Consider the following 21,864-nt stretch of genomic DNA (forward strand, 5'->3'; position numbering starts at 1 on the left):
CTGTATGTCGTATTCCTGAAAAAACAGCTTAGCTGTCCTGCTGTCATAAATGTTTAGTAAGTGCTCGGAAGAGCTAGGTTTTGTTTGTTTCTTTTGTTTTTGTATAATCAAAATTCAACTTTTAGTTTCTGGGTTTTTATAAGAGGGCACCAACCTGAAAATAAGGTCAATGGTGTTACAGAAGATATCATTTTCTTTTGTTTTTAATACTCAGCTTAATGGATCGATTTACCCACCGTGGGCTCTTTTTCTTAAGTTTACCTTTTTTCATTTTTAGGGTAAATGTATCCTGCATTTCTAACATTATATCTCTAAATGTAATCCAGTTGTTTTCAGCTTCATTATCTATTAGTATTCTATACCAGTCTATGTTTACAAGCTCTTGTTGCATTCCTTTGTAATCTGCTCTCCTGGAATTGTAAACCATTGTCTTTGATTTGTGTACTGCCCTTGATTTATTTGCCACAAACTCTACCATATTCTGGTCACTTATTCCTAGTGGTTCTATTACCTGTAAATTGTGTATCCTTGCTTCGTTGTTTGTTAATACCAAATCTAACTAAATCTAAATCTACCAAATTGTAGCTAGTGTACACTTTTTTATATTTGTATTTGGTGATCAGATAGCTGATTGCTTTAAGCTTAGACTGTTCTGTCCCTTGGATAAAGGCATCTGCTAAATAAACTAATAATATATTATTAGTTTATTTAGCAGATGCCTTTATCCAAGGCGACTTACAGAGACTAGGGTGTGTGAACTATGCATCAGCTGCAGAGTCACTTACAACTATGTCTCACCCAAAAGACAGTGACCGACGTGTCACTGTGTGTGCTTGAATTAGTGCTATTAACACGTTTTCTTAATAGCGCTTTGTGAACAATTAGGATTGCATGTAGTTGACATGCAACATAGGGTTACGTATTATAATCCTATGACATTCCCACACAGTGTATAAATATTAATTTAGGTTATACACACACACACAAAAAAAGCTAAAGTGTGTGTTGTATTATGTAGCCTATTTAAAGAAGTCAGGAGATACAGTACCATGCCATCAGTCACTGTCTGAGGACACAAAGCTGTATCTTTCCATGTTCATAGTAGATTGGATTTTTATTTCCAGAGGGGGGAAATGAGTATCCACAGGCAGGCCTCCACCCAATCTGATTTTTTGCCAATGCAAATTTTTCTATAGTTCTTTGCTTTAAGTCAGTCTTTTTATTTTTATTTTACTCACAGTAATTTTTGTTTGATGTACAGCATTTATTTTCATATTTATTCTCAAATGGTGTGTCTCTCCTTGGCTGGCCATGTTTTGTTCCTTGACATCCAAATATAATTTTATATTTTTTCATAATCTCTTCAGCTAAATACAGAGCACATTATTCACGTCTTTCTCCTCTTCCTTTCCTTTCCGACTCAGATGTGCAGGCTTTCCTGTAGGCCGAATCCTTGACCGATCAATTTGATGGCAAAGAGTGTCTCCATAGAACAGGGGTCTCCAACCCTGGTCCTGGAGAGCCCCTCTCCAGCAGGTTTTATAGGTCTCTTTACATCATCAGTGGCTAAAGATCTGGAACACCCGTTAATCTTGACTAATTAAGCCAATAATTGGTTCAATTAAGTAACTGAGAGTTTGGTTGAAATGAAAACCAGCAGCCACAGTCGCTCTCCAGGGCCAGGATTGGAGACCCCTGCCATAGAACCTGCTGCCAAATGGACATCACTCGTAGTTGAGCAGAGTTGTGTGGAAGTGTAGGCAGGGTTTTTTGGCTCTACCATGGCACCACTGGTAAAGAAATGTGTGTGCTGTCGAGTGCTTTATCTTTAAGGGGTTCACAAAATATTCTAATGAATCACTCACCTTTTAGAGTCATGTATTTATTTTTGAGCCGACTCAAGTTCTTTATGAAACAGCTTGAAATGGGTTAATTGTACAACGGGTGTGACTTCCAAGCTAATTGTAAGAAGTGGGATAATTGGACCCAGGCAGGGGCTCATTTGTTTCAATTAGAAATCAGTTGCCAACTGTAAAAACCTGATCAGCCTGGGCAGTGAGAGAGAGTCTGCCTCAGACCTGCTCTGCCTGGGTCCTGTGTTGTGCAATCTATCCCTGCCTTTCACAAGGTAAGCTGGTTGCATTGTTTAGCGAGTTGAAATGTTTTTATTTATTATTGTATTGGATATTTGGTAGGGCAAGTTCGGGTGTGTGTAATCTGTATTTTATGCCAATTGATGTGTTTTTAAAATGTAGAAGGTTTTTTATTTATTTTTTTACTAAATGCACATTGTTTTTTTCATTGTTTTATATCGGCTGTGCTTACAATGTTTTTGGTATTTCAACTGACAAAGGGTTAATACAAAAATGGATCAAAACCTGCTGAGCTGTAGTTCCTGCATCAAGGGCATCCATCTGTTTCATGCTTGGTGTTTTGTAAACCACATTTGGGCTTCATACCTTAGCTGATATCAATCACCATCACCCAATGGCAACGGGCTGACTGACAGGCAGCTGATGATGGACAGGGTGCAGCCAGTCGAAGGGTCCCTCATCTCAAAGGACGTGGGAGTTTTTGGCTCAGACTGATTGTTTAGATCACATTTTCCAAGCATGGCAGATACTTAGACACAGTTGCACACAGTGGTACTGTATTGTCTCATAGTAAATCCAGCCCTGCAAGAGAATGGAAATGCCATCTGCATGGTTTTTCATGTGGGTACACAGATACTCTAGACAATTCCCTTTAAGATGTTTGAAGTGGTTAGGTATTAATTAAATGGGGGGGGGGGGGGGGGGGGGGAGTGTTGATTACTCAACACAAAACAATCCCTTGTTTTTTTTCAATTATTGAGTACAAATCCATACCAATACCAGTGCAATTAATGTAGAACCCAAAGCCATTCATATTTTATATGTGATTACCTATCTTACCTTTCTTCTACATTTGATATAAATCATTGATACACGTCGCTCGATTCCTTAGAAATGTGTCGTCTCTGCAGGGGACTGTGGGACTGTAGAAATGTGTCGTCTCTGCAGGGGACTGTGGGACTGTAGTCCTGCTCCCGATGTAACCTCTGCTTAAACTCAACAAAGTAGTACGTATGCCAGTTTGCAGAGCAGGAGCTCTGAGGGTAGGCCTAAGGGAATGTATGTGACGAGTCGGTTACAGTTTACAAGCTCTATACGGTGGTACGGCAGAAACAATGCCAGCGAGTGAAAGGGTAATAGTAGGATATGTTTGTGCTAGATATGGCAGGGCTGGGAGTTTAGAATTCCCTCCCTATCTAATTGTAATTCATCTGAAGCTTGTGGCCAGGTGTTGACTAATTGATTATCAATGAACCCTGGGTTCCACCTACCAATGTATCTGTCAATGTACAGATGAGCAGCGTTTCAACGTCAACCTCTGTGTCTCTCTCGTCTCGCACAGTAACAGAACACCCGTTACAACAACAAATAAATATAACTTAGTTGCGTACAGTGCCGTCTTTCTTCCAAATCAAAAGGGGAGGTTCTCAATTATAGACCCTTGAAATTTGGCAGACGTGTCCCTTCTATCAAGTTTGAGCCCTTTGGAGTGTGCATGTATTACTGTATGCATGTTCAGTTCTACACTCATCTCTCACCGAACCTGTGGGTTGTTCTACTGAAACAACAATAAAACACACATTAGATATTCATTGATTTAACCTTTGAAATCAATGGGATGTAACTGAGAGTGTAGCCCTGGGGGTGTTTCTTAATAATGAATGCAGAAGTATCATTTGAGTTTGAGTTGCTTGTTCCACATTAAGAATTAATATTTCTAGGATTTCCATCAAACTAGATTTATTTTAAATATGCAGCAAAACACTTTCCCTCAAGGGATATTAATACAAGCTTTTTCACAATGTATACTCTAATTTAAATGACTGCTGGTGCGAGGGTGTAGAGGGACAACATGCAGAGAAGAACCACATATGTGCAAAAATGTAAGAGTGACATACAGGTGGACTTACGCCTCCGTATATCCCCAGAACACTCTCAATAAGTTGTGCTAGATAATGTCAATACCAAGTTTAATGACATTTGGTTCTCCAGGTGTACTGAAAGTGGAGGGTGTGACATAGGTACAGCTGCCGTTACTCTATGTGCTTTGCAGGGGGATCGGTAGCTGTATATTTACGGTACAGCACAATGGAGGTACTTTTGTGTCAGCGACCCACTCCTCTGCTCCAGTTTCCATCTCAAAATGGTTCAGGCTCGCAGCATATTTAAAGTGTTGGAGGAAGTTCCAAAATTATCACTTGATCTCATTCCTGTTAATGCCAACCTCTACTTATTATCACAATGGAATGACCAGAATATAACAGGAGTCAATGGAGACTGCTCCTGAATACACTTGGGTGATTATCACAGCCTGCCTAATATCACTCTCAAATAGCAGTCATGCAAATGATTTCTAACCATCTTAATATCCTATGGGAAATGCAAGCTTCATATAAGAAGGTTTCCATTAAAAGAAGTTGCTGTACAGTATTTGAAGGTTGTGAATACAAAGTCCAGTAGCAAAATATAGCCCACAGAAGCCTGCAATGTGCCTGTTTGCACCTTTCTTATGCTGTACCTGTGCAGTGTAATAGACCGTATACTATGAACACTGTTAGAATCAATGCAATAGCTGGTACTTCCACAGCTAAACAGGCCTACTGGATTCTATCAACACTTTTTCTGTTTTTTAATGCCAGGTTATAGATGAACTCAGCTCTGCTTCTTGGCATCATTTGTGCTCAATTCCTTTTGGAGCTATATTAAAAGGGTTTGATGTAATTGCATATGCATGTCAGTTTTGAGCTACCCACTATTTGGACTATCCCCCGCATATTCCTAGGGGGCCTGGCCACAGGGTTCAAATCCAACCCCATACACACAGCAGCCATTACAATAGCAATGATACCTATAATAATCCAGCACATACATGAATCCTCTAGTGGGCTTTAGAGACAAGCCACTGTATACTCTGGAATACAACACGTATACTGGCTGATCTTCATCAGAAAGGCTGCTGATTTGAAGGGATTTACAGTGCATGAATATATAATAAAGCACACTAAACCCTGCGTGTGAAACTATTTTTGAATTATTATTATACATCCATAACTATGGCTCATTAAGGACAGTAGACAATAACATCACCATAAACATTTTATTTTTTTACTAAAAGAAACCTAATAAGTTCAGTGACAAACATAACTTCTAGAAGTCTTTGGGTTGAAAGGTCTGCCATTTCTTCCAGTATTTCTCTGCTGAGTGTTTAATAGTGATGGATAATGTATCTACGGCATCCCCCGATCCACTCATTAAGAAACACTAGAGCCCTGCCTCCCACACATCAGTTTCTTTTCTATCTGCAATGATTATTATTATTTATTTCTTAGCAGACGCCCTTATCCAGGGCGACTTACAATTGTTACAAGATGTCACATTATTTTTACATACAATTACCCATTTATACAGTTGGGTTTTTACTGGAGCAATCTAGGTAAAGTACCTTGCTCAAGGGTACAGCAGCAGTGTCCCCTACCAGGGATTGAACCCACGACCCTCCGGTCAAGAGTCCAGAGCCCTAATCACTACTCCACACTGCTGCCACAATGATGAATATAAATTATTCCCCAAAGGCTAACATGGAAGACACTGAATCCTTTTAAGGGATTAAAAACTTGTATGTGAAATGCAAGTTCATCGTTTCGTGTACAGCTTGTTTCTTTTATACTAAACTTTTTTTTGTTGTTAGCCTAAACTTTGAGACCACTGATGCACTTGAGCTCTGACAGAATCGGCAATTATTTTTCTTATTTTCTCCCCAATTTGGTAAGCCCAATTATTGTTTATTTCAACCCGGCTCACCGCTGCACAAGACTCGAGTTTGGATAAGCATATGAATGTAGAAAGTGGATGAAACTGTTTTGGGTGTAAAAACTGTTTGTCATTATCAACATTTCTTTTTTGATTTATTGCAGTTAATACAATACAAATGTACACTTTTTTTCAATAGGGGGTTCAAAGGGTGACTTTAACAAGAAAAGGTCTGGGGACCTAAGGTAGGAACTCAAGATTCAAATTCAGGTTTTTCCTTCCATTTACATGGCAGTGCCTCATACAGTTTCATTTTTATTTTAAACAGTTTTTTTAAGACCTTGATGTCATTAAGTAAGAAAATGTGACATACAGATAGACACGTGTACAGACGGACAGACGTGCCCATATAAGCCCAGATTCTAATACTTCCAATATGTTACATGCTGTTCATAACATGGTTCATCACAGCTGAATAAGTAGTTTTGCAGATATATGGAAAACTGCCACTCCAGCAGAGCGCTGTTCTCTCCATCTGTTTGGCCATTCCATTGTGGCTGTGGAATAATCTGCACTAGCGCTGGGTAGGAACACGCTGAATCAGCAGAGCTCCCTGTGACGGGGCACTGCCCCGTCTTTATGATAAATGTTGGGACTGGCAGGGAGGGGGTTAAAATTCCTCCCTGCCAGAAAAACATGTGAGAATGTGGCTGGAGCCCTAATTGACTAATCAGTAATTATTGAATAATTGGGCTCCAGCCACAGGGGATAAAAGCCAGGGGAGAGGCCCTGGCTAGGGAAGAGAGTAGGAGAAAGAGAGTTCCAGAAGCAAGAGTGTGTTTGTATGTGGTGTTTTTCTGTTCCAGTGAAGGCAAGGCCCAGCCTGGAAACTTTATTTTGTAAGTTTTTGTTTTGTTTGTATTTTGTGTTTAAATCTCTTTGTTTGGCCCTTGTGCTGGTTTATTTTGTATTTTTGTTTATTAAAATCTTTATTTTGAACTTTTAACTGTCTCTGAGTCTCAAACCTCGGTCCATCCTGTCACATTTGGTGTCAGAAACGGGAGAGCGCCACCTGGAGGCTCAGAGCAGTAATTTTTTTTTTGGGAAAATGGGGAAGAGCAGACAGCGGCAAAGGCAGGAGAAGCAGCAGCCGAAGAAATGTAGGCTGCTGCAACAACAGCCACCCCAGCTGGAGGACCCAGCCAGTCTTTTCCCCTGGTGCTCCTGGTGCGGGAAGGAGGATCATCAGTGGAGGTCCTGTCCAGATGGGCTACCAGCTGACTAGTGTGGTTACTGTGAGGTGGATGGCCACAACTGGGCAGGATGCCCCCACAATCGGGACCAGGAGCAGCTGCAAACCCCGTCCTCGGCAGCCACCCCACCACTTCCTACATCACCGCCTTCACCACCATCCCAGGAAATATGGGACTGGTTGATGCACCCTGAGGCAGACCTCTCCCACGACCTCCCCATAGTTATCAACACGCTGTGGCGTCGAGATGGGGGGAGGTGGGAAAAGTGGGAGGAACAGCATCACCCGGCGTCCTTCGCAGAGCTGGCCCTGATGGTCATTAATTACCTGGCGGTAGATATGGGAGACGCCCCAATCATTCCAACAAAGAAGGTGGAGCCGTCGTCCCGAGAGCCAGAGAGGGGTGAGCCATCGTCCCGAGAGCCAGAGAGGGGTGAGCTGTTGTCCCGAGAGCCAGAGAGGGGTGAGCTGTTGTCCCGAGAGCCAGAGAGGGGTGAGCTGTTGTCCCGAGAGCCAGAGAGGGGTGAGCTGTTGTCCCAAGAGCCAGAGAGGGGTGGGCCGCCGTTCCCGCCTCCGCCACCAGAGGGAGCCGGGCCGCCGTTCCCGCCTCCGCCACCAGAGGGAGCCGGGCCGCCGTTCCCGCCTCCGCCACCAGAGGGAGCCGGGCCGCCGTTCCCGCCTCCGCCACCAGAGGGAGCCGGGCTGCCGTTCCCGCCTCCGCCACCAGAGGGAGCCGGGCCGCCGTTCCCGCCTCCGCCACCAGAGGGAGCCGGGCCGCCGTTCCCGCCTCCGCCTCCCGAGGGTCCGCTGCTGCTGCCGTCGCCTCCCGAGGGTCCGCTGCTGCTGCCGTCGCCTCCCGAGGGTCCGCTGCTGCTGCCGTCGCTTGGGGTCTTCGGGGATCCTGCTTCGCCTGGGGTCGCTACACTATGGCCGGAGCCCCACGGAGGGGAGTTGCTGGCCATGAAGAGGGGGAGGGAGGTCAGGAGACCAGCTCCCCCAGCGGCACTTTCGCGGCAAGATGGTGTGTGGCCGGAGCCCCGGAAGAGGGAGCTGCCGGCCACGAAGAATTGGGTGGTGCCGGACGTCCCACCATGGCCACCCCCATGGACACTGTGCCTCCCCCTCTTCCGGGACTGAGACTGAGGGGGGAGGTGGCCATTTAGGCCATGTTGTGCTTGGCACAAGGGGGGGGATATGTGACGGGGCACTGCCCCGTCTTTATGATAAATGTTGGGACTGGCAGGGAGGGGGTTAAAATTCCTCCCTGCCAGAAAAACATGTGAGAATGTGGCTGGAGCCCTAATTGACTAATCAGTAATTATTGAATAATTGGGCTCCAGCCACAGGGGATAAAAGCCAGGGGAGAGGCCCTGGCTAGGGAAGAGAGTAGGAGAAAGAGATTTCCAGAAGCAAGAGTGTGTTTGTATGTGGTGTTTTTCTGTTCCAGTGAAGGCAAGGCCCAGCCTGGAAACTTTATTTTGTAAGTTTTTGTTTTGTTTGTATTTTGTGTTTAAATCTCTTTGTTTGGCCCTTGTGCTGGTTTATTTTGTATTTTTGTTTATTAAAATCTTTATTTTGAACTTTTAACTGTCTCTGAGTCTCAAACCTCGGTCCATCCTGTCACACTCCCCTATCCATCAATTTTCAGACAAGTGACACTTATTGTATTGGTTTTTGTTTGCTTGCGAGTAATATTAAGAAGCAGGTGTATATATAGCAGGTCTAAATGTTTAAGTGTCTGTGTTAAGGCTAAGTCCTGAGAAGAGGCCTAAAAGTAGTTCTGAACTATTTCAGTAGTTCAGAACAAACCCCACGACACAATGATGAACAAACTTTATTGATGAGATATGCGAAGCAAATGAACATAGAACAAACAATTTGGCATAACACCTACTTATTTGGACAAGGCAGGAGACCCCATAGAACTCTACTTAGAAATTTAAAGTAGGAGATGGGGGCGGGTGGTGGGTTACGAAAGAGCAAATGCGAAAAGGAAGGGCGAGTAAACAGGTTATTTGTGCTAGCAGTAATTCAATTTGGATTCATTAGGCTTCAATTAGATGAAGTGATAATGTGTGGGGGTTTGTTCATCCTCCCAAACCCAAGTTGTACACTTCATTATATATGTATATACATTTATACATATACTGTTTACACATGCATACATAAATAAACACAAACATATGCATGTAAAAATGGACTAGCAAATGCAGGCCTGGGGAAAAAAGGGCGCCCATATTTCATTCAATTTATTGTATTTATCCTGTAACCTTGCTGTGTCTCTCAATAGATGCATGACCAAGCATTTTATTTAACCCCTGAGGCAAGGTTGCCAACAGCCTGTAAATGTACGGCTAGTCAGCAAAAAAAAGTCACCATACTGGTACACAATTGTGCTCTTGTCTACACATAGCAGAGAGCCACGCTTTCCTACGCTTGCCAAGTTTCCTTTAATATGTTGGCTGTGCCACACAGTACTGCAGAATTAGTACATTTTTTTTCTTAGATGAACCTTGTAAAAACAGACATAAGAAATCAATTGTCTCCAGACATTCTGAATGGAATTCTGATCATCAAAACTGCTGTTAAAAACAGCACCAGCTTCAGACCAACAATCCAGTCTGGAGATGTGTCCATGTTTGACTATAAGAAGTAAAAATGACCTAGAGAAATGTAAGTACAGCTATGGCCAAAAGTTTTGCATCACCTAGAATTTTAGGATTTGGACATAATTTAGAAGAAAAAAAAATACTTTCAACATAATTTAGATATTTTATTTAACATCAGGTAATCAAAGAAAATACAAAATGGTACTGCAAAAGTCTACTAGAAGCCATAATAGTAGTACAATTTTTCATGTTAGATTTCAAAATGTAAAATTTCTCAGTTTTTCGTGACTGTATATGGAAAACTACAAAGCAGTATGTAATTCAATATGTTAAAGTAGCATTATTCAGCATGTTTCATTCCACTTTATGATGCAAAATGAGTTAATTCTATAGGGTGATGAAAAACTTTTGGCCATAGCCGCACATAATTTTTTTAAAAATTATGTCAGTAAAAAAATACAGTGTCAGTAAAACAAAAAAGGACACTAAGTCTACATGTCAGTAAAAACAATATTGCAAGGTAGGCAACCCTGCTCTGGGGGGATTGATGTATTAGTTCTGTTTTTCCAGTTTTGTAAAATTACTTTTTTTGCAGTTGTAAGGGATAGTAATAAAGCATTTGTTTTTCAAAGGAAGGTCAGAGCTTGAAAGGTACCTAGTAAACATAGTGCAGGTGAAGCAGGGATGTACAGCCAAGGGTACAAAATAGAGTGCTCGGTACCTTCCTCCAAAATGTTTCTATTACTGGACAGTACCACAGTGCATGCACAAAGCTGTCTATCTCATCTCCTGAACAGCACTGGCATGTTTGGGTGTCTGAGAGACCCATCAGAAACAACCTTCTTTCTGCTGGAAAGGTGTGCTCTGTGAAGAACCTTATACTGGATAAGGTTCACTTTAGCATTCCTCGAAACTGAAAGAGTATTGCTGCATTTTACCCCAGAAAATAGAATGGGGGCAACAATCTCCCTTTCATTGGATCCCAAGTGGAGGGGGCAGTATTAGTTTGGTGGATAGTTTCGTTTTTAGGGCTGTCTCATTTGAAGATGTTGAAGGTATATGTTTTTGAAGGACATTTTTTCTTGCAGCCTCTCAAAAGATAAAAACTTCCCAAGCTCAAAAAGAGGGTTTCGATGGGAAATACCCTTTTGCCTCCAGGAAATAAACTCAAACTGTTTACCTGCCATCAGAAAATCAGGATTGTGCCAAATGGGAAAGCACTGAGATGGGTACAGCTTGAGCTTAAAGAGTAAGTAGCAGGGTTTTGAAAAATACAGCGATACAAGTCCCCACGTGCTGCTACAACTGTTTAAATAACATACTGCAATTTTTATTTTTATTGTTAACATGCTTACAGCTTTTTACACTTATAACTTTAAAGTCTGTTTCAAAGCTCTTTTCAAAATGTCCGCTCTAGTGCACTGATAGTGTAAGGATTATTGCCCACATAACATAGCAGTAGCGATCCATGATGTTGTACGGAACAGAAAAGCCAGAGCACTTATTGTTATGTTTTTTTTGGTTTCTTTTTTTTAATGGGTCTTTCTGCAGTGATTTAGAGGACAGATATCAAAACACAGTGCACTAGAGCGGACATTTTCTAACTTTGTACTTATTATTTTAATATCAGTATTCATTAATGATAATGGACAGTAATTGGAACAAAAAATGTACACATGGTCGAGAGCCGCAAGACACTTCCATGTAATACATGACAAGTTTGTGACCAAGACATTTTAAATACTAGCATTGCTGTGCAATACAGTAGTTGTTAGGCTATCTCTTGATGGCAGCAAAATACACAAGAACAAGGGATAGAACATTGCAGAGCCTGCACAGGTTCTGTGTAATATGTATTGTACTGTAGATCTATAGTGTATTAACTTTGAATGTAACTGTGACAGGATGGACCGAGGGTTGAGACTCAGAGACAGTTTTAAAGTTCAAAAATAAAGTTTTTAATAAACAAAAATACAAAATAAACCAGCACAAGGGCCAAGCAAAAAGGTTTAAACATCAAACAAACACAAAGCAAAAAAACAAAACTTACAAAAATAAAGGTTTCCAGGCTGGGCGTTACCTTCACTGGAACAGAAAAACACAGCACAAACAAAACACACCTTCTCCTTCCAGAACTCTCTCTACCACTCTCCAACTCCCTCTAGCCAGGGCCTCTCCCCTGGCTTTTATCCCCTGTGGCTGGAGCCCAATTATTCAATAATTGCTAATTAGTCCATCAGCCACATTCTCACATGTTTTTCTGGCAGGGAGGAATTTTAACCCCCTCCCTGCCAGTCCTAACCATGATCATAAAGACGGGGCAGTATCCCGTCACACTAACTTTAATTCCATTATTTCTGTTTATACTGTATGTATTACACATTAAATAAAATGATGAAGTAAAATATGATAGCTGCCCTGATTTTACATAGACACATTTTTGTAATGATTCTTTTGACAAGCTCTTCCTTTCAAGATTTCAATCTGATCTGAAAAGAAGACACTTTTGAGAGCTTTGTGTATGACAAATGCACTGTATTTATTTTGAAAGGTATTACAGTACCTGCTCATGACGAGGCGTAAGATATGTAAATATAATATTCATTTTAGAACTGCAATATAACATTTAAACATGCATTCTCTAGTCTAGCGCCAACACATAAGGACGTTTGGCACGAGCGTTTGCTTTCTCTCTCTTCGTTTTTGTTTATTATTGGAGACCACATCACCCACTCATCAGTGTATGAATCTCAGTTCAACAACGAAAAAGACTAAACATTTGTCTTTGGTCCTTCAAAAAATATTTTCAGAATGTTGCAAAGTTAAGAAAACCTGTAAGAAATGAAAAGCAGAACTAGACAATGACAAGGGAGGCAGTGTGTGTAGAAAATATATTTCCAACATTTACTCTCTACAACACACCTGAACTGAGAAACATACTCTGTGCATCAGCCTGGCTGCATCTCAATTACGCTCTGCGGGGAGGCAAAATTTAAAAAAATCAATCAAATTGAACTAAATAATCTAATTGCCTAGCAGGTGGAAGCTGCAGGCTTCAGCAGACTGACACACAGTGATACAGTACATTAGGGTCTTTACTTCAAACCTGCTGCATTATTAGTGATTACATTCTTATTAGTGTAGCAATCAGAGATACATGTTGTTTCAGTAAAATATAGTAAACACATATGTAATACATACAATACAAAAGAAAATAAAGTGAAGGGCTCAGTCTGCAGAAGAATCATTTGTGAGCTGGGCAGGCGCTTCAGCAATGTAGCTGGAGGATCTTCACGACCTCGCCAAGGCCAGCTCCATTCTTACAATGGGCTCTATTAGCAAACAGAGACAGGAGCATACCTTCAAAATTACAATGTCATATTCCATTCTCAAGCAGATACAGGAGAATAGCTTCAAAATTAAAGTGTCCTATTCCATTCTCAAACAGGCGAGATGGGAGAATAGCTTTGTAATTACAATGTCCTGTTCCATTAACAACACAGACGGGAGAATAGCTTCAAAATTAAAGTGTCCTATTCCATTCTCAAACAGGCGAGATGGGAGAATAGCTTTGAAATTACAATGTCCTATTCCATTCTCAACACAGACGGGCAAATAACCTCGAAATTACAATGACTATGGAAGAACTCTCCTACTACCACCACGTCTCTTTTCTGGTTCTCTCGAGTGGCAGTGCTAGGTAGCTGCCACGTCTCTTTTCTGGTTCTTGAGTGGCAGTGCTAGGTAGCTGCCACGTCTCTTTTCTGGTTCTTGAGTGGCAGTGCTAGGTAGTTGCCACGTCTCTTTTCTGGTTCTTGAGTGGCAGTGCTAGGTAGCTGCCACGTCTCTCTTCTGGTTCTTGAGTGGCAGTGCTAGGTAGTTGCCACGTCTCTTTTCTGGTTCTTGAGTGGCAGTGCTAGGTAGCTGCCACGTCTCTTTTCTGGTTCTCTCGAGTGGCAGTGCTAGGTAGTTGCCACGTCTCTCTTCTGGTTCTTGAGTGGCAGTGCTAGGTAGTTGCCACGTCTCTTTTCTGGTTCTTGAGTGGCAGTGCTAGGTAGCTGCCACGTCTCTTTTCTGGTTCTCTCGAGTGGCAGTGCTAGGTAGTTGCCACGTCTCTCTTCTGGTTCTTGAGTGGCAGTGCTAGGTAGTTGCCATGTCTCTTTTCTGGTTCTTGAGTGGCAGTGCTAGGTAGCTGCCACGTCTCTTTTCTGGTTCTCTCGAGTGGCAGTGCTAGGTAGCTGCCACGTCTCTTTTCTGGTTCACTTGAGTGGCAGTGCTAGGTAGTTGCCACGTCTCTTTTCTGGTTCTTGAGTGGCAGTGCTAGGTAGCTGCCACGTCTCTTTTCTGGTTCTCTTGAGTGGCAGTGCTAGGTAGTTGCCACGTCTCTTTTCTGGTTCTCTTGAGTGGCAGTGCTAGGTAGTTGCCACGTCTCTTTTCTGGTTCTCTCGAGTGGCAGTGCTAGGTAGTTGCCACGTCTCTTTTCTGGTTCTTGAGTGGCAGTGCTAGGTAGCTGCCACGTCTCTTTTCTGGTTCTTGAGTGGCAGTGCTAGGTAGTTGCCACGTCTCTCTTCTGGTTCTTGAGTGGCAGTGCTAGGTAGTTGCCACGTCTCTTTTCTGGTTCTTGAGTGGCAGTGCTAGGTAGCTGCCACGTCTCTTTTCTGGTTCTCTTGAGTGGCAGTGCTAGGTAGTTGCCACGTCTCTTTTCTGGTTCTCTTGAGTGGCAGTGCTAGGTAGTTGCCACGTCTCTTTTCTGGTTCTCTCGAGTGGCAGTGCTAGGTAGTTGCCACGTCTCTTTTCTGGTTCTTGAGTGGCAGTGCTAGGTAGCTGCCACGTCTCTTTTCTGGTTCTTGAGTGGCAGTGCTAGGTAGTTGCCACGTCTCTCTTCTGGTTCTTGAGTGGCAGTGCTAGGTAGTTGCCACGTCTCTTTTCTGGTTCTTGAGTGGCAGTGCTAGGTAGTTGCCACGTCTCTTTTCTGGTTCACTCGAGTGGCAGTGCTAGGTAGTTGCCACGTCTCTTTTCTGGTTCTCTCGAGTGGCAGTGCTAGGTAGTTGTGTTTCCTTGTGTTTGTCGGATGTCCCTTCACTGTTCACTGTAGGGGATGCGTTTCGTGTTGTGCTGTGTTGCATTTGTGTGCCCAGGTGTGCTGCCACTTCGCTTGTCCCTCTTGATGGTGCACTCCGCTCTGCTAGGCAGTGTTGTACAGTGCATACTTGTTGGGTTGGGTCTTCCTTTGCTTCTTCCTCTGTGTAGTTGAACATAGCGTCTGTCTGCCAATGGTGTAATATCTCTTTGAGTGGTTGATTTGCCAACTGCTCAACTTCCGGTATGTTGGCAAGTTGTTCCTCCAAAGCAGTGGCCTGGCTCCTGAGGTGTAACATATGGCAGCATTTGGTGCACATGTATTCTCTTTCTGGGGGCTCGTTCGGGAGGATCCACATTTGGAAACAATGCATTGCATCAGTATTGGTTATATGTTTTCTTTCTTTTTGTGAGGTGTATTTCTGTGAGGATTCCCTTCGATGGATTCCCCCAGACTGATTCCCTTTAGTGTTACAGCCCTTCAGTCGTAGCGACCGCAAGTCATTGTGTCGTTCCCCTCCAGCAGGCAGACAGACCAGCCATGTGAGAATGTGGCTGGACAGATTTAATCTGACCTGATTGGAGGGGAACTTAAAACATGTGAGATTGTGGTCAAGCTAAATTGGTCAGTCTCCCATTTGTGAATAGAGCCCAATATGGTCTCCGTGGGGTTTAGAGCACCCCATGCCTGCAGAATGGTTTTCTTTGCAGCATTCACACCAGACAAATGATATAATAAAAGTCAAAGGTACCACTAATCCCACCAAGGTGAAGAGAATAGATGCAGCATCAAGGGCATTCCTAACAGACACATGCCAATTGGTGCGTAGATCCCAGCTGACAGGTCAGGAATGAACTTTATCTGAAAGAGATGATGGAGGTCTGCTGGTATTTCATTGTTAAAAGGAAGCGGTCTGCGCACTTTTATTATTTACAATGAAATAAAAACAACAAACACAATCCTAGCTCTCTTGCAGCACTAACTAACACAGTTTTTCTTTAAACAAACCTAACCCTAAGGCAGGGAAGGCTAACTCTTTTTACCCTGTAAAACCAAATACATATCTTGCAAATACCTTTCTTTTGTCTAAGTTTCTGTTCACCATACGTCCTTTTCCTGAGTCTACTCCCTTACACAACAACTCTCCTACACGCTCTCATTCAGGCTGAGCTACTACCTTCTTGACCCCAGGCCATTCCTCTACACCTCCAGCTGCAAAACACTCAGGGTCTATGCCCAGTCACAAAATATATATATATATATATATATATATATATATATATATATAATTTTTTTTCTAGTTGTCTTATTTTTCTCATTAATAGTGCATGCATATAATCAGCACCATTTCTGTGGAATAAGCAGCTAGAATCATTTATTATTTAGTCATAATAAAGGTATATATAAAGGTATTTATATAACAATAATGTATTGTAATGCATTTCTAATGCTATTAATGCATTATTTTTAGTGTTCCACATTTTTAGTGTTCCACATTTTCGGTTTTTCTATTTAAAAAAAAAAAAAAAAAAAAAAAATCCGGGAATTTTATTAAGTTTATTTTACATATATTAAAATAGGCATAAAATCGGTATTAAATAGTTTTTAATTGAAACATCTGTTAAAATCAGGTGGGAAAAAACACTTTACACGTGGAATATGATGTGTAGCAGTTCTGGTTTCTGATTAAGTTTAATGTCCCTGGCATGTATGCTGAAGCAGAATCTGTGCAAGTCGAGGCCACATTTTCCCATGTTGCGAACATCTGAGCAATCGCTGTGCTGACATGCCTCTCTGCAGTCTGCAATAAACCGTGGCTGTCCAGCAAAGCACAGCAGTCTGACAAACTCATTAACACAGTCATTCTGCACTCTCTTTTTATTAAAGCGTGTGTAAAAGCTTCATAAACTGACTGTGTGTCTCTTAGTTCACTTTATTGTTTCAGTTTAATGTGTCACTTACTTTTCTGTATGTTCTTTTATTGTCAGCACGACCTGCTTTCCATATTGACAGACAAGTTTATTGAATGATACATTTCAAGGTCCAGGATTTTGCCTCCAGGAGAGTTTCCCACTTTTAAGATTTAAAAATTCAATACTACCCGAGTGTAACAGACTAACATATTTGAATTCCCTGCTGGGAATATGTAGGATAGCTCTCCAAGGAGACAGTGGAATGAGCTGCATTAGTCACCCCTAATGTTTCTACTGCAGTGTCAGCGAGTCTTTATCAGAGCCACTGAGACATTTCATCTAACCTGAAATCAAATCCCATTGTGAGCTGTGTCCTTGGAGGCTAAATGAAGGGCACCTGTATTCTTATACACCTGCACTGCCTCCCTTCTAAATCAGCAAGGCTAAATTAAAGGCTTCTGTATTTATTCTTATACACCTGCACAGCCCCTTTTAATACAGCAAGGCTAAATGAAAGGCTTCTGTATTTATTCTTATATACCGGCACAGCCCCTTTTAATACAGATTTCCACTTGGAGCGAGAAGCCACACTGGAAGAACAAAAAGCAAGCTTCTTCTTGTAGTTGAGCAATTGTCCTGTCTTTGCAACCTTGGCAATTTCTTAGAAACTGCTTGCGAACAGGAAACGTTCTTTTTTATGAATGTATTGTTACCTGTGAAGTCTACTATTGCCCGCTGTGACAGGATAGTGTCAGGAATGAGACTCTTGGAAGATGCAGTTTAAGCACTGGGTGCACATGTTTAATCACCAGAAATACACCAACAGGAAAGAACAACCAGGCACGGTGGCCAAAATAAAAGGATTAAACAAAACACTACTGTACAAACACTGATGTCAGGCTGGGCATTCGCCTTCACAGTACACAGAGTATCCTCGGTTCGGTTCAAAACTGGTTATATTCACCTCCACCCCAACCACTAAACAAAGGATTTTCTCCTCCTTAAATACCACATGGCTGGAGCCTCATTAATCATTCAATTAAGTCTCCAGCCACATTCTCACGTTTTCTGGCAGGGAGGATTTTAACCCCCTCCCTGCCAACCCTATATTTCCAACACACACAATTTACATTTAGGGCTTTCGCCCTGCACCACCCACATACCTTTTTGACATGCTGAACAAAGATTTAATTGATAACTGTGTAAAAGTTATCCACATACCTTCTCTCCTGTGTATGTGGATGATTCACGTGAGTAGTCCAAACCCAATGAGAAACTATAATCATCTATGGTTGCTAACGAATAAATAAATGTAAACATTTAGATATTAATTAGCAGCTTTAAGTTATTTAGAAACTTAAAGTGAATATGTATAGGTGTGGAGTTTTGACAAAACAGAGCTTAAAGTCTTGGTGTAATATTCCTATACCTTTGCTAATATGCATAGGTTTGTGTGGCAGGGTGAATGCCCTAAAATGTAAATAGTGTGTGTGGGAATGTAAGGTTGGCAAGGATGGGGCCATTTCACAATTAGGTAACTGAGTGCTAACTGGGGAGTAGCCACCCGTATAAAGGAGAGCAAAATCTCCTGTAGGAGTTTGGGGGTGACTTTTTATTTTCATACAGTTTTGTAACATTGTAGTGAAGGGTAATGCCCAGCCTACAAGGGATTTGTTCTTTTGTTTGAACCTTTTATTTTTGCCCTTGTGCCCTGTTTGTTTTGTTTAATAAAGTGTGCAATGAGTGCTTCAAAACGTCAGCTTTCTGTCTGGTCTCTTTCCTGCCCGTAACCAGCCTGGGCCGTGACGCTACCCTGTCACAGTGTGGAAGTTTAACACAAAATATTTTCTGTTCAATATTCCTGTTCGATTTCTATAGGTTTGTATATGCAATTTTATCACAGAAATTATTGTAAGCATCTCTGCTCAGAAATTTTCAACAAAATATCCGTGTCAAACATGTCTGTGCAATGTTTCTTACTTCTTAGTGATCAGGTGGGCCTGCACAAACTCAAGAGACCACAGAGATTAGTGACAGAGAGATAGGCTAAACATCCCTTCAGTCACAGAAAGGCCTTCTACAGTGCCTAAAATAGCCAATATTTAAATAGTAAAAGTGTCTATTATATTAATGTATTTGTACTTCTGTTTGAGATGTGCAAATACTTCATTTGCGCTGTCTGAATAAGGATTAATGTTTAGCAACTTGCCTGTGTAATAATACTATATGATATTATAACCTGCAAGATACTGGCTCTGCATGCTAATAACCTATTTTTGTTATAATTAAAAGACTTGCATGTAAAACGTTCTTCAGAGGAATCCTAAACACAATCGCTATATTTAATGCACTGTATAATTTATGAAATGATGTGTGTGGTGTAACTATAGGGTTAGCAGGGAGGGGGTTAAAATCCTGCTTACCAGCCCTATATTTACACCACACACACCCCTACATTTACGGCTCTCAGCCTGTCACAGCTTTTCTTTTTAATTAGGAAAACACACTTACTAATCTCTTTTTATGAAACAAGCTTTACTGTGACTCAGTGATGCGTCAGCAAACAAAATGCTGAATTTTTTTTCTTTTCTTTTAAAGTTGCAGTGTGCCACTAACTTGATCAAATGCGCTCCAAAATTGCATTCATTGTTGTGGTTTGATCTGGTACAGTCTTCCATAGTTTAACCTTCCTTGCACTGATGCACTGATTTATCAAGAAAGCAGATCATGTTGATTGTCCAGTTTGTTTTTTGTGGCTGTTTCACAAACGGGTGTCCATGAATCAGTGGACACCAAACGGTCTGCGAAAATCGCATCATAACCGTTAAAAAAAGTTCAAGATTTGGTTAGTTTTTTGTTTCCATTCTAAAGCTTACCGATGCATGCTGATGGAATCATTTGAAGTGTTGATCGGTGAACCATGGTTCTCATTGATAACGATCAGCTTATAAAATAGGAGTGATCAGCTTCGGAGGGTTTTACTGTTATAATTGTGGGAATGTTTCTTATATATATATCAATTAGACTTTACCATTTGCAAGTATGACCACACATACCCCTTCCCTCTCCCAAAGTGTGTGTAGTGAAGATATCACTGTGTTATTTCACACATTTTATCTACTTTCTGCCCTAACATTAAGAATTGGTCATTCCTGGGGGGCTGCAGGTCATCGATTCGTCCAATACTAAACGCTGCAGTATCTGGTCATTCCTGGGGGGCGCAGGTCATACTAACCGTTCCAGGAGCATCCACACTTTGAATTGCATCTGTTCTGTGGAGAATATTATTTTAATTGTCCTGCCAAAAGTATGAATAGCAATGTAGCAATCTGACAGTGATTTTAAGGTTAGGATTGTGTAAAATGTTTGGGTTAAAATTGTGATGCAGCCATCTATCTATCTGTACCTGTTGAACACGCAACGCATTTAAATGTAGACATTTTTAAAGAAACGTAACAAATTCAATGCCAAACGTTTCGACTGGAAGACTTTCTTAATGTCTTCAAGTTGAAATGTTTGTCATATCTATCTATCAATAGTAGAACCTGGTAGTTACAAATGCAAAACGTACAAACTGAGCTGTCAACTGAACACCCACTTTTAGCTGGAAGAATGCGTTCACTCACCCATGCCTACAATGCAACCAGAATCCAGTTAAAAAAAGCACAACGTTAACCTTCTGAAATGGTAAGAACTAGGAAACGCAAACGTGTGAAAGACAGCAGAGTCGTAAGAACAGATGTATCGTACGCAAAGCTGAGGATGATGATGAGTGGCGTACTGGTCATGAAGAAGGCAATATGCCTGTACCAGACAGCAATGAGGCACATTTCAAAGCAAGTACGGGCAAATTTACACCAAGCAAAGGTTTTTTTTCAAGCCAAAGGAGTCTGAATGTTAACGTTAACCCTCGACGTTTAAATCTGTGTTTTTGCTACAATCTGAATAGTAACTACATTTTGCATTTTCCCATGTATAGTACAATTGTAAAGCCTTTCAAACCATAACAATATGAGCATTGCATTACTGTGCTGTATCCTTGTATTATTCGCCAGACAGAGCGTAGATAGAAGGTGTACACTTTTATTAAAACCATTGAAAACTCATTTTCAGAGTTACGAACAACCTCCATTCACAACCCTAAGTTACTTTACTCTCAAAGTAGGGGAAATTGATCCTGGTATTTTGGATAGAAGATTTCCTGATTTTGAAATTTTAAAAGAACCTAACTGTAATGCATAACCCTAACCAGAAATGCAATGAGATTACCCAAACTAAATCAGGGTACAAGTTATCCCATTGTACTTTTAAAACTCACAAAAAAAAAGATCTGACTGTAATCAAGATAAAACACAAAAATCTGTAAAAAAAAAACAACAGGCCCTGTTTATAATTGCCAATCCTTCAGAGAAGTTAGGGGTAGAAGTCTGCAGAATGACTGTGCAGCAAACACATTCTCTTCTCCAAACATCAGTAATGTGTGTAGTCTTGTGTATGGAAGCACCTACCAAGCGACCACTTACTTACTGTCAACCCCACCTGTTAAACCTGTCACATCTTCTGCTCTGCCCGTCATTACTAAACCTGGGGATGAAACGTCTATATATTATAACATATGTGTCAGATATGTTTTCATTTGAAGGGATTGCAGGTGTTTCCCGTAAGCCCTGTACCTTACATGCTATTCCTGGTCTGTTTAAAACACACCTGATGAAGAGACGTTTGTCACCTTGTGATACTTTCAGTGAAGCTGACAATGAAAACATACCACAAACCAGCACAACCTGCCGATCTAGGTGCATTTTAACTACAGTACTTCATTAGAAACTATTGCACATTACATTGGAATGGCACAGTTTGGTGGCACGCTTGTCACTCTTTAACAGAAACACTCAACATATTTCCTTTCCAACGTGTACAAAAGAGATTGAGGGACAAGACTGATCAGTAAATAAGAGCAGAGGACCTCTCGTGTCAGTGCAAGTTGTCCTGGTATTTATTAGACCCAACGTCAGAAGTGGTCAACAAGAAAGAAGTGTCCCCTTTCTGGTTTTGATGTGAACTTGGTCAATGAAAAGCAACGGAAAAAAATAATTATCCTGTTTAAGAGAACAAGGAAATTCCACGCAATGTGCAGTTCACGATAATCATAAAACAAATCGATAAC

General features: G+C 41.4%; 1 protein-coding gene across 1 annotated transcript in view; it reads left to right on the top strand.

The window, feature by feature from the left end:
• The first annotated feature begins 2,073 nt into the window (after positions 1–2,073).
• The window catches only part of LOC117425403 (E3 ubiquitin-protein ligase TRIM62-like), a 65,966-nt gene continuing 46,175 nt past the window's right edge, over positions 2,074–21,864 (top strand). The window contains exon 1 of the mRNA XM_059001948.1: positions 2,074–2,128. The gene's annotated coding sequence lies outside the window, so the exon portion shown is untranslated. The remainder of the gene's footprint in view (positions 2,129–21,864) is intronic.

Source organism: Acipenser ruthenus, chromosome 27, assembly GCF_902713425.1.
Source record: "Acipenser ruthenus chromosome 27, fAciRut3.2 maternal haplotype, whole genome shotgun sequence".
Classification (NCBI taxonomy): Eukaryota; Metazoa; Chordata; class Actinopteri; order Acipenseriformes; family Acipenseridae; genus Acipenser; species Acipenser ruthenus.